The sequence below is a fragment of the Mauremys reevesii genome, linkage group 2 (genome assembly GCF_016161935.1).
Source record: "Mauremys reevesii isolate NIE-2019 linkage group 2, ASM1616193v1, whole genome shotgun sequence".
Taxonomy (NCBI): domain Eukaryota; kingdom Metazoa; phylum Chordata; order Testudines; family Geoemydidae; genus Mauremys; species Mauremys reevesii.
The window spans coordinates 69,272,948-69,290,725 of NC_052624.1; the positions used below are offsets into that span (position 1 = coordinate 69,272,948).

General features: G+C 41.3%; 1 protein-coding gene across 8 annotated transcripts in view; it reads right to left on the bottom strand.

The window, feature by feature from the left end:
• Positions 1–17,778, bottom strand: part of ZNF385D (zinc finger protein 385D) — a 609,937-nt gene that overhangs the window by 163,733 nt on the left and 428,426 nt on the right. The window lies entirely within an intron of this gene.

Here is a 17,778-nt window from a genome sequence, read left to right on the forward strand (position 1 = left end):
GCTCATTTGACTCTCTTTTGTTTTTGTCTTTATTACCTGTGAATATATGCTCTGCCACTTCACATGCCAGGAATTTAAAACAGAGACTAAATCTGGTAATAAGTACCAGAAATTCCTTTACTGTAGATATTGTGTGTCTTGACTCATTTAAAGAAAAATCACACTCAAATTAATACCTCCATTAAATGAAATCAAACTCTGTACCTATTGCATCTGAATGACAAGGGGTTTTTTTTGGTCCAAGTTAGAATTACTTAGCAGTTTTAAATCAGTAAGTCTAAGCTTATTGAACGTATTGTGAGGAAAATCGTAACTTTCCTGACCTTACAATAAACTCAGTTCTCTTACAGGAGAACATTCCAGATCATTAATGACAGCAAAACACCACAAAGCTGAGACATTTTTAATCCCATCTCTCCCAGCCCAAACTGGTGGCAGATAGGATATTTATACAACCTAGATTCATTAGACACAAAAGGAATATCATTTATTTTCAGACTTACTCCCTGTGTCATTTTATTGCAATTAGTTTTACATTTACAACTTAGATGTGGTGATGGACTGTAACCACCATTTCAAATACCTTCCAATTAAAATGATAAAAGCAAAAGTTTAGTATATTAATAATTTTTTCTAACTTAGTCTGTAAGATGCCAGTGATAAAACCTCCTAACTTCAGAACTTATGTGAACAGCTATTTTGTATATACACTGTAGATAATTAACAGATAAGGTTTTTAATTAACTCACAAAGACTTAGCATAATTTTACACTTAGGAAAAAAAAATCCATGACTCTGTGAAAAAATTAATTACACTTCCACAAAAATATATTGTATAACATTAAGAGTTCAATTCTGGTGCTTAAGATACAAGCAAACACCCTAATATTGCTGTACTGTAAATCTCATCCCCCCACAAACTCAGTCAGCATTACCTTATGGGCTTTAGAATTCGGTCTTTAGCAGTATGGCAGAAGAAGTTTGATGGAAATACATACAGAATTACAAATGCCAATAAACTTCAGTAAAAAGAAGGCAAATGACTGTAAGCCTTATACCAAGCATACAGACCCAGTGTATTCAGCTGCTTTGAGAGCATATAGGGAAATTCATAATTTCATTTTTCTGAGGAAACTGAATGAGATAATAGATAAACCCTGTCAAGATGGATCTGACTGCAATGCAGTAAATGCTAAATGTGTGTCCAATTTCTTCATTTTATTGTATGGTACGTTTTCACTGTAATGTATGATTTGTATTCAGATCAATGCTATTTTGTAACAAAATGCTTTCTGTTTATAAAATGTACTGCTGTAAACAAAATACTGTTTTAAAAATGATTATTCATTCTTTCACTGGAGCTTCCCCTTCTGGCTTACAAGATATATTATTGCAGGGCCTAGTAGTGCTGCTATATTGAAGGTTCTCTCCTTGAGAACCCTCTGTTCAGGAATTTGCTCTGAACTTTGGCAAAAAGGAAAGTAAGGTCTTCTCCAGGAAGGAAATTTATTTGCTAAAAACATCAAATAGAAGTGTCATTATAAAAGATAGATATTCATCAGTTTAAAGACATCTTAATGCTTCAGTAATGCAAAGGGAGGGAAAAAAAGCAAGTATGGTAATTAGTTCAAAGTGTGGTCTAATCACTGGTAGCTATTTGTTTTTAATTAGTGAATATTGTCCTGGTGAGAGGTGTTGGATTTACAGTCCTGCAAAGTGAAGTTCTATATTTAGCCAAACAAGGTGTGAATACAAGCAGCGGCCAAGCTTCACCCAATGTGCCAATCAAGTTCTGCTCTGTAGGTGAGTCTTTATGTCTTTGATGCTTGGTCTCTGCTAAGATTTCCAACACAGATGGATGCTGTTACTGTTGTGGTGATTTTGTGATACGGACAACTATTCACCAGGAATAAACTGAAACCACAATGGTTAGGCAGCTTTTCTCCTCAGGAGTATGGATCCTGGGTTTGCCTGTAAGAGTGCCTGATGCCTCCACTTAACAAATCCCTTCTTAATGCCAAGAAAACAGAGTCATCCAATGGGAAAATATTCGATACCCAGTTTAATACAGAGTGGTGTCAGTTAGGACACACAAAAATAAAATAGCTATCACAATTCAAAGAATAATAAAACAGTGACTGCAGCTTATTAGCTATGGGGGAACTCAGGATAAGGGACAATGGAGAAAATGGAACCAGGCTAATAAAAAACAGTACATCATCTCCACCCCTCCCAACATTTACAGCCAGTACAAACCATCCTGTGCTCGCTCCCAATACCTGCTAAGGCAAATAGTGAGTTTGAGCTCAGTCTTTGATGGGTGATGCAGCACTGAAATTGGTAATCGACTTAAAACACAATATCAACAAAAATAAACAGGGGTGCTCTTACAAAGATTTCCTACAAAGGGTGGTCAAATTATCCTTGTGGCCCTCTGGCCTAGATTCCAATGTGCAGTTAGGCTGGCTCTTGGTAGCCTGACCATGACACTCACCTCAGCCTCCTGGGTTTCTGGTCTCTGCTGAGATGGCGCTGACCAATGTCCAAGAAATCCCGAAAGGGCTCAAAGTCTTCCCTTGGTAGCAATGTGCAGGGAAGAAAGGTTCTCCCTGGCTGAGATGCGTCTCTGCCTGCTATACTCCAAACACAGTCCAAAGTAAAACCAAGACCTTTGTCTCTGAGTTCTGACTTCTGACTGGTTCTGGTAATGTTGCTAGCTGGTTCTCTCTCTCTGCCCTGGAACCTAGTCAATCTGGGAAACTGAGTCCTGATCCTCTGCAGCCGTTTCTTCTGTAATCCAGGGACAAGTCCTCTAGAATATCAGTGTGGTATTTCAGGAGCACCCCCTCTACAGGGTTGCATATGTTACCATCAGTAATTTGTATTTTAATTGTGTGGGTCTTTTTTAAACTATTTAGGTGATGGAGCCCTGATTTTATTAAAAGGACCAAAACGTAAACTCGTATGTACAAGATGCAAAGAAGGAGTCTGCACTGCAATATGACCCTGGCAATCCCACTGAATTCAAAGGGGGTTGTGTCAGAATTTGATCCTACATATTTAGCCCAACACCTATGGACTTGGCCAGTTGGCTCACAGTTGCAGCTGCTACTTAGGGACTTTAACAGGTCCCTATTGACAACAAATGGGCCCAGATGCCTCCGAGGGATGCACTCACAATAGAAGCTTGCTCATTCTCCCATTTGTAATCTGCCTGCCTGTTAATTCTAAAAAACCCCTCTGGTCTCATCTAACTTCTCAACAAACATTTAATAGCCTAGAGACCTCATATTCCTAAAAATTAAAGTGACTATTTTGTATGGTATCCTGTGTACTGAGAACTTCTGTGAGGACACTTGAAATGTTCCATTTTGCCTTTTCAATTAAACAAAATATCAAGGTTTTCCTAACTACAAAATGTTAGTTTCAAGACACATTGCTGTACTTATGTACAATACAATATTTTGTCTATCTGTTACTCTCCTCATGGACTGATTGTGTGTTTCACACCAAATCACCCCTGCTATGGCTGCAGGGGGTAGCGGGGATGTGGGCAAGAATGGAGTCCCTTTGTCAGTTACTTATCTCCTCCCAATGATCACCAGCACTATGCAGAGAAAGGAAACAAGGGTGTCCTAAGGGACACAAGTATCAGAGGGGTAGCCGTGTTAGTCTGGATCTGTAAAAGCAGCAAAGAATCCTGTGGCACCTTATAGACTAACAGACGTTTTGCAGCATGAGCTTTCGTGGGTGAATACCCACTTCATCGGATGCAAGAATACCCACTTGCATCCGATGAAGTGGGTATTCACCCACAAAAGCTCATGCTGCAAAACGTCTGTTAGTTTATAAGGTGCCACAGGATTCTTTGCTGCTGCTAAGGGACACAAGAGGTCTAACCCAGGGATCGGCAACCTTTGGCACGTGGCCCACCAGGGTAAGCCCCCTGGTGGGCCAAGCCAGGCCTAGACGGTTTGTTTACCTGCCGTGTCCGCAAGTTCGGCTGATCGCGGCTCCCACTGACCGCAGTTCACCGTTCCAGGCCAATGGGGGCTGCGGGAAGCAATGTGGGCTGAGATGTGCTGGCCGCGGCGTCTCACAGCCCCCGTTGGCCTGGAGCAGCAAACCATGGCCAGTGGGAGCTGCAATCGTCCGAACCTGCAGACACAGCAGGTAAACAAACCGGCCTGGCCCGCCAGGGGGCTTACCCTTGCAGGCCATGTGCCGAAGGTTGGCTATCCCTGGTCTAACCCCTCAGTCTGCCACTAATTTACTGCACATTCTTGTTATGACACTTACACTTCCTTTGTCTCCATTTCCTCACCTGTAAAATGGAGATGATAATAGCTGTGTCACAGGAGCACTGTGAGAGATTAATCTATATAAAGTGCTAAAGTGCTAGTAGTAGCTGTAATCATTACTATTTATTTTTAAATTCCCATAAAGAGAAAATCACATAATGTACATTTTAATGGGCATTGTGCTGGCTCCAGGACAAGTGGCACATGTGATCTCCGCCCCAAGCCTCACCGTGGGCACTCCTTCTAAGTGACAGGCCTCTATCTGCACACTTCCCAGAGTGGAGCTCCTCTGTTCACCCCCCCTTTTGATGGGATCAGCAAGCAATGACGTCCCCCTACTCCCAGCAACCTGCCATGGTTACAGGGTAAGCAGCACCTTCTATCCCTTTGGAGTCCCTTATGAATGCACTCTTCAGGTGACAGGTTTTGCCACCTTCGCCTCTTTCCAGGTGGAATCCCATGGCTTTACCACCCAGACTGGATCAGGAGGTGGCAGCCCCTGTTCACAAACTGTGTTGACGTGACAGGCAGTGCAGTTGGGACCTTCGAGACACTGCTCTACAGGTGCCTGTGATCAGTGGCGGATTAAAATGGCTCAAAACAGCTCCTTCTAAACAGATGTATTACATAAGAACATAAGAATGGCCATACTGGGTCAGACCAATGGTCCATCTAGCCCAGTATCCTGTCTTCTGACAGTGGCCAATGCCAGATGCTTCAGAGGGAATGAACAGAACAGGCAGTCATTGAGTGATCCATCCCCTATCATCCAATCCCAACTTCTGGCCATCAGAGGCTGGGGACACCCAGAGCATGGTGTTGCATCCCCGCCCATCTTGGCTTATTGCCATTGATGGACCTCTCCTCCATGAGCTAGTTCTTTTTTGAACCCTGTTACAGTTTTGGCCTTCACAACATCCCCTGGCAATGAGTTCCACAGGTTGACTGTGTGTTATGAGAAGTACTTCTTTTTGTTTGTTTTAAACCTGTTGCCTATTATTTCATTGGGTGACCCCTGGTTCTTGTGTTATGTGAAGTGGTAAAAAACACTTCCTTATCCCATATGCTCAGCTGCTTCAGACACATCCCACAGAGTCCCTGCCTCAATTCCACAGCCATAAGGCAGGCTCTGTCTATCTCTGGTCAGGGAGAGACATACTCTCCTCTTGCAGTTTCCCCCTCTCTGTGTATCTTTCCTGCAGTATCTCTGAACAAGGCTGCCAGCACATCCCCCCCTTTTCCCTCTTGGCAAGGATTTCTAACAGCTTACTGTTCTTTTGATCTTAGGCTCTGGCCTTGGAAAAAGAAGCCTGTTACTTAACTGCCTGCCTGTCAGCAGCCAGGGTGGTATTTCCCAATGATTAGCTCACCCATTGCTCTCCTAAGGACACTTGGTATTCTCCTTGTTATTTCTTTCTTGTTCCCCCCTTACAGCCCCCTCTGATTTAACTTTGTGCAGTCAGCCAGAATAATATCAAGCAGGTAAACTGAGGCGTAGTATTAATACAAAATAATACAGATATCTCCCTCCTTCTCCATGGTCATAAACACATATAACTGTACCAAAGAATTCATTATTGGCCTCTGATAGTGTCTACTGTTCAGTTTTATGTAGGTTTTTCTCTTGCGCAACATTGTCAATTCAATAAACAGGGAAAAGCACTCAAACTGTCGCTGTTTACGTGACAATAGGTCAAATTCGGCTCACAGTTACACATCATCAGTGGGAGTTGCACTGGAAGAAATGGCAACAGAATATAGCCTACTGTGTTTAAGGGCTTTTCAAAAAATGACTAAGTCAGGTAAATGCCACTTGCCCTATTTTGGGTGTGTTTTATATTTACACTATACGGCTCTAGTTAAAACCCATCCTGACAACTGTCTGCAGCACTATGGCCCATTTCTCTCACCACAGGATGCCAAGTAACTCCCATTAAAATAGGTCTGAGTTCCTGGTATCCTGCAACAAGTAGCACAACTGGAAAGCTATTACTGGAGAGGGTGAAGGGCAGGTACCAAAGATGCCATCTAGGACTCAGTCCTGAGAGATGGTGAGTATCTCACCACCTTGTCAGACTTGGTCCTGAGTTTCTTCTTTGTTTATACAAATACAATCAATGGTACCTTGTAGTGAGAGTGCTCAGGACCTTGCAAAATTGGGCCCCAAGATTGAAGGACTTAAAATATAAATTAAGTTGGAGAAAGTTAATATTCCAGTATTCTTCTCACTGGTAATAAGGAGACTCCACAGAGGAATTTTAGAAAATATTAAACATATTGGTAAAGTTGCTAGAGATAATTATATATTCTGGTACAAGGATCAAAAATTAAGGGACCTTAACAGGGTAACTTTCTCCTCAGGGTATGTCTACGCTGCACTTGAATACCTGGGGCTGGCCCATGTCAGCTGACTTGGGCTCATGGGCTTGGGCTATGGAGCTGTTTAATTGTGGAGTAGATGTTTGGACTTAGACTGAAGCCAAGACTCTGGGACTCTCCCCGTTCACAGAGTCTGAAAGCGCAGACTCCAGCCCAAGCTTGAACCGTCAGTGTAGACAGAACAGAAGATATCAGTGGGACCTCATTCTGTGTCAAAGACCCTGATATTTTGACGAATGATGGTGACACAGCCCCCCAAAATTTTGTACAACTGTGAAAATGTAAATACATTAAAAATTAAGAAATGCTTAAAATAAACATCAATATTATGAGTCAAAATTATATAAAAAAATCAAAATCAAATTCTGCCAATACTAGACATAATCTAGGCATGAAACTACTATCGGAATAAATAGGGAACAACTAGCACAGCTACGGCACCTCATGCAAAAAGTAAAATACTCACAATCCTGTTGGTTTTACATATTTTTACAGAAATTGGGATAATCACTGAACATGAGATTGCCATTTCCTTCATTCTCCTGCCCAACACAAGGACGCCCTGGTGGTCCACCCCCCTCTTCATGAAGCTACCTCCAATCTCACATTTTCTATTTTCTTCCTAATGAAAAAAAATATTACTGATCACTCTCTCAGCCCCACAACTGAGGGGCCCCAATTAGAAAGGAGATGGTTCTCTATCGAAAATGTTTGCTTGTCACTAGGGCTGTCAAGTGATTAAAGCGATCAATCACACTGTTAAACAATAATAGAATAGCATTTATGTAAATATTTTGGATGTTTTCTACATTTTCAAATATTGATTTCAATTACAACACAGAACACAAAGTGTACAGTGCTCATTTTTATTTATTTTTTCATTACAAATATTTGTACTGTAAAAAACAAAAGAAATCAAATTTTTCAATTCACCTCGTACAAGTACTGTAATACAATCTCTTTATCATGAAAGTTGAATTTACAAATGTAGAATTATGTACAAAAAATAACTGCATTCAAAAATAAAACAATATAAAACTTTAGAGCCTACAAGTCCACTCAGTCCTACTTCTTGTTCAGTAACACACTCAAATAAACAAGTTTGGTTACAATTTGCAGGCGATAATGCTGCCTGCTTCTTGTTTACAATGTCACCTGAAAGTCAGACCAGGTGTTCACATGGCACTGTTGTAGCTGGCGTCGCAAGGTATTTATGTGCCAGATGCGTTAAAGATTAATATGTCCCTTCATGCCTTCAACCACCATTCCAGAGGACATGTGTCCATGCTGATAATGGGTTCTGCTCGATAACGATCCAAAGCAGTGTGGATCAATGCATGTTCATTTTTATCATCTGAGTCAGATGACACCAGCAGAAGGTTGATTTTCCTTTTTGTGGTTCGAGTTCTGTAGTTTCCACATTGGAGTGTTGCTCTTTTAAGACTTCTGAAAGTATGCTCCACACCCAGCCCTGATCAAATTTTGGAAGGCACTTCAGATTCTTAAACCCTGGGTTGAGTAGCTATCTTTAGAAATCTCACATTGGTACCTTCTTTGCATTTTGTCAAATCTGCAGTAAAAGTGTTCTTAAAATGAACAACATGTGCTGGGTCATCATCCGAGACTGCTATAACATGAAATACATGGCAGAATATGGGTAAAACAGAGCAGGAGACATACTAATCTCCCCCAAGTAGTTGAGTCACAAATTAAATTAACACTTTTTTTTTTAACGAGAGTCATCAGCATGGAAGCATGTCCTCTGGAATCGTGGCCAAACCATGAAGGGGCATACAAATGTTTAGCATATCTGGCATGTAAATACCTTGCAATGCCAGCTACAAAAGTGCCATGCGAATGCCTGTTCTCACTTTTAGGTGACATTGTAAATAATAAGTGGGCAGCATTATCTCCCATAAATCTAAACAAACTTGTTTGTCAGTGATTGGCTGAACAAGAAGTAGGACTGAGTGGACTTGTAGGCTCTAAAGTTCTACATTGTTTTGTTTTAGAGTGCAGTTACATAAAAAAAATCTACATTTGTAAGTTTCACTTTCACGATAAAGAGACTGCACTTCAGTACTTATATGAGGTGAACGGAAAAAATACTATTTCTTTTGTTTATTATTTTTACAGTGCAAATATTTGTAATAAAAATAATAATATAAAGTGAGCAGTGTACACTTTATATTCTGTGTTGCAATTGAAATCAATATATTTGAAAATGTAGAAAAACATCCAAAATGTTTAATAAATTTCAATTGGTATTTTCTTGTTTAACAGTGCGATTAAAATTGTGATTAATATACAGCCATACTTGTCACTTCTGGTCATCCAGATGCCTATATTTGTTTCTGAAGAAGTAGGGAAATGAGGGTACGTTTAGAAGAGGAGGAAAATGAGATTAAAATTAAATCAACCTTATTCCTAATACTTCTTATGCATGTAACTCAGATGAGAGTTGATTCCACATGAGCTGCTGGACCTGGAAGGATACCATGAGTTAAGGACATCCTTATCAAATGTTTCAGCTTTGGTAGGTTTACATCGCAACCTGTGTTCTCTGAGCACAGTAGGTGTGCTCAGTCTTGCATAATACATATAGAAAGACTTGGTCTTTGCCTCAAGGGCTCAGATTCTAAACCAGATACATGATACAATTCCGATATATAATGTATCAGTTGGCTAAAGGAAGGTCCAATTTCAGGAAAGTGCAGATTTTTATATATAATTGCTTTGCTGGATTAATACTGAAAGGTTTCCTGGAATAAATGTGTTTTATCTAAATATAGCTTATTCCAAGATTCAGTGAGCACAGCTGGCCATGATGACAACACAATAAACCTAGACAGCACAATATATATTGAAGTGGGGAGGATGCATTACTTTTTATAGAATTTACTGCCTGTCTGTAGGAGAAAAATGTTTGATAAGGACTTTATTGTTTTCATTAAATCAGTCTTCTCTCAATGTAACCCTTAATGATATTTGCAAAACATTGTTTTATGAGAGGTCATAAGTCTTTGCTAGTTGGGGGTGTCACAGCAATAAAAATATGAACATAGTGATATTTAGGGAGTAATGCTATAGCCATTTCCAAAATACAACAAATCTGACTTCATGCAAATGACTGAGGTGAAATATGCTATATCCCACCATAAATGTAAATATACTTTACACTTGCAAGCATACTACTTATGGAGGGATTCTACTAATCATTTTAAATTAAAAATATATCCCACAGAAATCAAATTAAACAGACATATCCAACATTGCTGGCTGGAAATGAGTCAGAAAGGCATAGCTCAGCTATCTAAACCCCAGTCTACACTGGACAGCGGCCGGGGGTGGGGAATAACGTAGCTGAAGTTGACGTACTTAGATTGACTTACCAGTGAGACGACTGCTGCCACTCCCCCATCAACCCTGCCTGCGCCTTTCATGGCGCTGGAGTACAGGAGTTGATGGGAGAGGGCTCTGGGGTCGATTTGTTGCGTTTAGACTAGACACGATAAATCCATCCCCACTGGATCAATCGCTGCCCGCCGATCTGGCAGTAGTATAGACATACCGTAAGTCATTAAGCAATCATTGTCTGAACTGGATAAGAAAAGTTTGCCATCTCTGAATGCTGGAGGTACCCTGCCAAAATTGGCACAGATAGTGGAGGCTAACAAATCTGTGGAAAGGATTATGGTTTGTAGTAACAGCGCGCAGATCCACCTGACTGTGCCTTCGCATAGGAGCCAGAGGGAGGACATGCCACTGCTTCCAGGAGCTACTTGAGGTAAACCCCTTGTCCCAGCCCAATCCCCCTCCCGCCCTCTGAACATTGGTCCCACCCTCATGCACCCCAGAGACCGCACCCCCAGTGGAGCCTTCATCCCCCTCACCCACATCCCGGCCCAGAGCCCCCTCCCACACCCTGAACTCCTCATTTCTGGCCCTACCCCAAAGCCTGCCCCCACAGCCAGAGCCCTTACCCCCTCCCACATCCCAACCTCCAATTTCATGAGCATTCATGGACTGCCATACAATTCCATACCCAGATGTGACCCTCTGGCCAAAAAGCTTGCCCACCTCTGTTCTAGTATGAGTGTGGAACTGGGGAGCAGGAAGGAGAGGCAAAAGAACTGAGCCTGAATGGGTGAGGGAGCCAGGAATAATGTAGACCCACAGTTGGCCTACATCTGTAGGGGTAAGTGTTGGCGCTGCAAGGGGAAGGGGAAGAATTGATGCAGGCAAGCAAGGAGAAAGCATTCTCACAGTTTTTCTCATAGAAACAGGTATCTGAACCTTTGGTTCTGCATTGGATCTAAAGCCACAGAGAATGTCCCAGATCCTGGTCCTCCAATCCAAATACTTGAAAACGTAAGGACTGTGGGGGGAGGGACTGTTCCACAGGCACTGACTTTAATTTTTCTGGATGGGTGCTCCACCTCTGCTCTGCCCGAGGCCCCACCCCGACTCCATCCCTTCTCCAAAGGCCCCACCCTTGCTCCACCTCTTCTCGCCCCCGTTCTGCCTCTTACCCCAAGGCCCTGCCCTCACACTGCCTCTTCCTGCCCCTGCTCTGCCACCTCACCCGAGTCTCCATCCCTGCTCCATCACTTCCCCTGAGCGCCTCCTGCCTGCTGCCAAACAGCTGATCAGCAGGTGGCTAGCGGGTGCTGAACACCCACTATTTTTTTTGGAGCACCCCCAGAGTTGGTGCCTATGGTTTGTTCATATTTAGGTCTTTGGTGTACCTCAAGTTAGACAGAAAGATATCACCTACCCATTTGTGGAGTGTAACTACGTGATAAACTGCAGACCCATGAGATCAATTGTGTTTATTGTGGATCCTTGACCACTTAGACTATGCACACACACCCATTCCCTAGGGCTCATTCTGACATTCTAAACCTGAGCAGCTTCAAAGAGCTGCCATTTTAAAATATGTCCAAAAAAACCCACCCACTCAAACACATTATTTTCATAGGTGTCCTTAAAAACATGTCCTGAAAATAGAAATACAGCAATTCTAACTTGCAGGATGAGTGACTCTGAAGATTCAGAGAACTGAGTCAGTAGCTTAAACATTATGAACTTTTAATGTGAGTGGATGGCAAAAAGGGAGCAGTAAATCCCCAGAACAGCTGCCTTTAATTTATTCAAGTAGCTGTAGCATTATGTCTACCTCAATGGCTTCTAGATCCCACCCCCTTAAAGCCACAATGGAGGAACCAGCCAGCCAGTGTTGGGGAATGAGATGGCAGGGCAGGGCAGGGCAGCACAGCATGTGAATGGGCAGTTCTTCCACAATAGTATTTAATGGTGTTGGGCTGGAATTCTCTGTGAATCCTCAGTCTCTGTGAGGTCAAAATCACATCCTTTGCCCTTTTTGGGTAAGTGCTGATGTTAATATTTGTGAAGTGTTACGTATACATACTGCATGCAGTGTTGCTGTAGCAGTGTTGGTCCCAGGACATTAGAGAGACAAGGTTGGTGAGGTAATGTCTTTCATTGGCCCAACTTCTGTTGGTGAGACAAACAAGTTTTCGAGCTTACACAGAGCTCTTCAGGTCAAAGCTCAAAAGCTTGTCTCTCTGAGTATACGTTACTGTTAGTGTACCTTTAACTCATATAACTGAAGTACAGTTTACTAGCTTCCTGCCATAGCTATATCAAATTTTTGGAACATACTGCAACTGACAGTGTATTTGAATGCAGGTAGTCCTGAATTGTGAAATACAATAGTAGAGAATAATGTAATCAGTGAGGTTCTCTCTCCATTAATATTAGTCTTATGTTTTTAATTATAGGCACCTCAGATGAAGCACATAACATAGATATAAGTGGTCACCATAACAAATTCAACATTTTTAAACAGTTGCCACAGAGTGGTGGCGGAAAGACCAGAGTTATGTACACAGGAAAATCATGCTATCCCACATACCACTGTGCAGTGACTTTTGGAAAATGCTGACTTTGTAAAAGAACACTACTATGCTGGACTTCCTATGATAAAATCATATTAGGCCCTACCAAATACACATACATACTGGTGGTAGTTTTTGTTTTGCTGGGTGACATTTTCTTTTTTGATTTTTTTTTGTCTGTTGTATTTTTCTACTGAAAAAAAAGGCAGATTTGCTCAATTTAAACACAAATTACGTCAAATTATAGAGAAAATAGCTCAAGGAGGCTGAACCTTTCCAAGAAGTCCCATTTTGCAGCAGAAGCAGATGTTTCAGTAAGTAGAACTCAAAGCTGTCTCCGAACTCTTAACTGTGACCTTCTCCTTCATCAATGTGAACTTTCCAATACTGAATTTCCCGCTATCTAATTGAATCATGCAACAAGCATATGTTCTACTCAAGTAACTGTGTGAAGTTTGAAGTATTGTGTATAAACAGTATTCAGTGTTGTTTGCCTTCAAGGCACCACACTCCTGGAAGTGACTACTCCTTAATTTGAAGCTGACATTAAACTTCAATTTATTGAAAAGTGCTGCTGCTTTTGGATGGGAAGGCAATTTGTAAATACCCAACAGATGATGTCAAGGTTTAATTAAAAACAGCAATTCCCACACAAGCTTCAGTCCTACTTATATTATTATTTTTACAACTTGGCCCAGCACCATGTACAAGTATCAGTCTGTTACTAGTGGACCTACGTGCTTTCAAGCCAACTGAATCTGGGTGGAGTTTACTCGCTGTTTTTATCCCTGGGATATAGGACACCCTGTCTCAACCCTCTTCTCTGACACCCATCCTTGTGTGTCACCAACTATCTGCTCCAGACCCTGAAATCAATATCTGAAACCTCTCTAGCCTGCCCCTTCCCTCCCCCGCAGTCATGTACACATACTGTCCTAGAGCTGTACTGAGACTGTGGACACTCTGGGCTAACTATTTTAGGAAAAATGTGGCAGGAAAGCAAGGATCATAGGCTGAGCAAAGGAATTTCTGAACCACAGACCTTTGAAAACAACAAGAGTCCTCAGACAGATCCTCACTAGTCTGATCTTGCCCTTCCTGTGAGTCTGAAATTCACAAGTGTTTCAGGCTGGGCGCAATCCCTCCTGTAAGTCCTTCTTACATGTGGTGATGGTCAGCCCCCCTGAACAGAGCAGAACCCTGATATTAAGTACAATATGTTTTGTGCTATATGCTCAGCTGAGAAGCTCCAGCCTCTCCCTTATGTCATATTTGCCTCACCTGTGGGCCCCAGTGTAAAAATAAATGTTCCATTGAGGTGAGCCAGTCATTGAGGCAGAATCAAAGTCAATGGCCCTAGAGTGAAGTCTTGATTGCGTTTCTGAAATACTCCTTCACCAAGGTGTCAAGCACCTTTTACACAGTATGCTGCACTTTTCTGAAGGCAGTCAGAGTATCCTCCCTTTACACACACACACACGAACACACACACACACACATACGAACGATAGTTTGACTCAGACATATTCTACTCTGACACAACTTTAATTTGGTCCATGGTTGATTTGGAAAGAAAAAAGGCACAAAGTCCTGCTTGTTTTTTTTCAAACTTGGACCTTAAGTGAGGCAACTAGGTCCATATTTAGATACCTAAATAACTGTCCTGATTTTGAACACTGATTTTCACTAGCATTTCCCCCTGAAGAGAATACAGTCACTTAGTTACTACAGATACCTAAATTTAGGCAGAGACATTTGAAATCTTAGTAACTTTTCTCAAGATTTTAAAATGCTATATTTTTCAACCAGCAGCAGGGGAAAATGGGGCTACTGCTTCATAACCACCTATTCTCCCCTACAATTAAGAACTGGTTTGGCACAACGTATATTTATTACAAACTTTAAGCCATCATGTTCAATTTTGTATTAGTATTGCATAGATATGAATATGGGGCCTAATCCAAAGTGTACTGGAGTCAACTTGACCTCAGTGGGCTTTGGATCAGGCCCTGTGTGTTTACTAATTTCATTTACTGTTTGTTTTCATGCTTTGACTTCTCACTAAGACGCACTGAATTATTTTCTAATCAAGGACTGCAGATCCCATTCAGAAGATATCTAAACTGGCTATTGGGGTTTCTCACCTGCACCAGAGGGAGCCAGGAGCTTGGCTACAGGTGATGGTGACAAAGCCAGACAGGAGCAGTGACCAGGCTTAGGAAAAACTCAGTTATCAGAAAGGCATCCTTCTGGGGAAGTCTCTCAGCACAAGAGACAAGGATCGGTTTATGGGGAGAACTGTTTTAAACTTGCTGGGAAGAGCAGATACTGTAAACAGTCAGACTGAATTAGCCTAGATAAAGTTCAGCTAAGAGACAAAACTTTTGACATTTATCCAAATATTTCTGAAGGTCTGAACTAGAGATGGACCAATGAGGTGATGTTCTGGTTTGGATTCAATTTAAGCAAGGATGTAGGGTTCTGGATCATGTCTTGTCCCACATTTTTAACTGGGTATATCAATTTTAAAAATAAGTATTATATGGGTATCAGCTTGGAAACGCTTCTTTGCAAATTTTAATTGTGATAGCTCTGCATGCCAAACTGTAGAAGTCAAGTGATGGCGTAACTTAGGCATCATTTATCAATTATTTAAGTTTTATGGACTGATTTTTTTCTAACTTAAAGCCCTATATTAGAGAGAAATATGATATTTTCACAGTGTACATTTGTAATTTGTTGTAACCCTTGTGACTCCCATAACACTTTACATTTTCTAAACTTTTTAGAATATCCGTCAGGGCACATAATGATTCATATCCCCCTTTATAAATGAGGAAACTGAAGCAGAGAGCTTAAAGGGAAAAAATCCTGTTTCAAAAGTCAGACTGAGTAGATGGGCTGAGCCCTAAAGATCTCCAAAGATTAAGGAGGAAGCATTATCTGTAGGAATCTGCAGAGCTGGAATAGCCTCTGCAGCTCTCGTGCCCCATTATGAAGGGGTTTACAGCTACTGTATAGCAAAAGATTTACTAGCTCTACCCTCTGGCTGCCTATTTTACAGGCACCTCTCAATGTAGGGCCTTGCAGAGAAGGGGGCAGAATTTACGTCTTAGTGAATTGCCAGAGGCCACATAGTCAGGAGCAGAGCTGGGCGAATAACTAATTTTTCGGTTTGCTGGCAGTTCTAAAACAAATGGGGAGAAAAAAATGGTTCAAAGCAAACATGAAATAATTTAGAATTTTTGGCATACTAAAAAGTTGAGAAATTTAGTTTGACCCAAAACATTTTGTTCGATGTCAGGGCATTTTAAACTAAAAACCAGCCAGCCAACCAACCCACAAAGGAAATGAAAGATTAGATTAATGAAACCAGAAGAGCCTGTGGGTAGGTAGTATTCCTGCCCTCTCCCCCCCGATCTCTTACACTCAAAGGCATGGTGGCTAGGACACTCATTAGGATGTGGGAGACCCATGTTGAAATCCCTGCTCTTGAGCAGGGCCCCGGTCCCAGGTGAGAGGGCCCTAACCACCAACATATTGGCTATTCTGAAATGGGTCTCTCTCTCTCCTGCTAGAGCTGCTCCACTTTATATAACATACTTGAATAGTCATTGGACCATACAGAGAGAGAATCTATAGCTTGGTGGCTAGGGCACTCACCTGGTATGTGGGAATTCCAAGTCTGCGTCCCTGCTCCATAAATATTTATACAAAATGGAACAGCTCCAATAGGAGAGTTAGAGAGCCCCTCCCCCCGAATAGCCAACATGCTGGTGGTTAGGCCACTCATCTGGAAGAGAATTTGAACCTGGGTCTCCCATATCCCAGGTGAGTGCCCTGGGCATAAGGGTGATGGTAGCACTGCCTCCTCCTCCAGTTTTGTGAATGGTACCTAAGTCCTCTAGTGAATCTAGCCCCAGACACTTTTTTTGGTCTGAAACTATTACACAAATTTGTGTCAAATCTGGGAATAGTTTTGGTCAACACAAAATGATGTTTTTCAGTGAATAAACTCCAAAAAATGTCCTCCATTTCTCCTGAGTTCCTGGATCCCATGCTTGAGATCAACACAATAGATCATGGTGCTGCCTATCAGAAAACTGTTTCTTAAGAATTTTCTACTAAAAGTATTTAGCATTCTTTATAATGAATTAGAAAAGGAGATTCATCTAGCAATCACTTGATGAAGGAAAAATATGTGCTGATTATGCTATGCCAAAATAGAAGAATTATGAGGACATAAGCAAAGGAGATCAGCAGTGCATTTTAAAAGTTATTCTGTGCCTCACAAACAATTAGTGATGGCTGAACTTGTTCAGATAAAATAAGGCCCAACATGAATTTTAGCCAAAAACTTCAAATTTACTGAACCTGTGAGGTAACCTCAAAGATTTTCTTTGCTTCTACGTACTTCAGCACTTCCTGGCCCAGAGGAAAAATAATGTACGAAAGGCTATTCTTGTGGTATACCTGATCCAGACAAAGCCAGAAAAGACCTACTGGAAATCTCACAAGAAACTACATGCATACTAAATTCACAGCTCAATTTATTACCTAAAGATCTGGGTCAGCTTTAGACAGCATCCAAACTATGTCCCCAGTCCTGCAATAAGCTCTGTAAAGATGGACCTTCTGTACGTGGATGGAGCACTATTGACTTCAGTGTCTGCCTGCATGGAGCTTATTGCAGGACTGGAAACTGTTGTCCAAATGGAAGCACCAAGTCCTTTGAGGATTAATCACTAATAAGAGTATCCTTCCTTGCGTACATAATTTTTAATTTTGTTAAATATACAGGGTCTGAGTCTCATCCCACACCAATAAGAGTTCGGAGTATTTAAACTGAAGTAAATGATGTTATAACACTGTAATAAAATGGGTAAGGAAGAGGAGAAACAGGTCCCTGAACTCAGAAATGTATATTTGGCCTGATCCTGACTATTTTTCCTGTGGATATTTGAAATACAGAATTATGGCTGAGAAGATTGCATGAAATAGCTTTGAAATCTTGTAAGGAAAGAGAGAAAAAAAATCAAGTGGGACAATTCCTAAAACACTGACAACTTCAAAGCAAACTGATTTATATTAAACGTTCTTTAATAGTGATTAGCATCTGATGTATTCAAGTATGCTGAAAGCTGCCTTCTGCCTTTTTATTTACAGTATAAAGTACA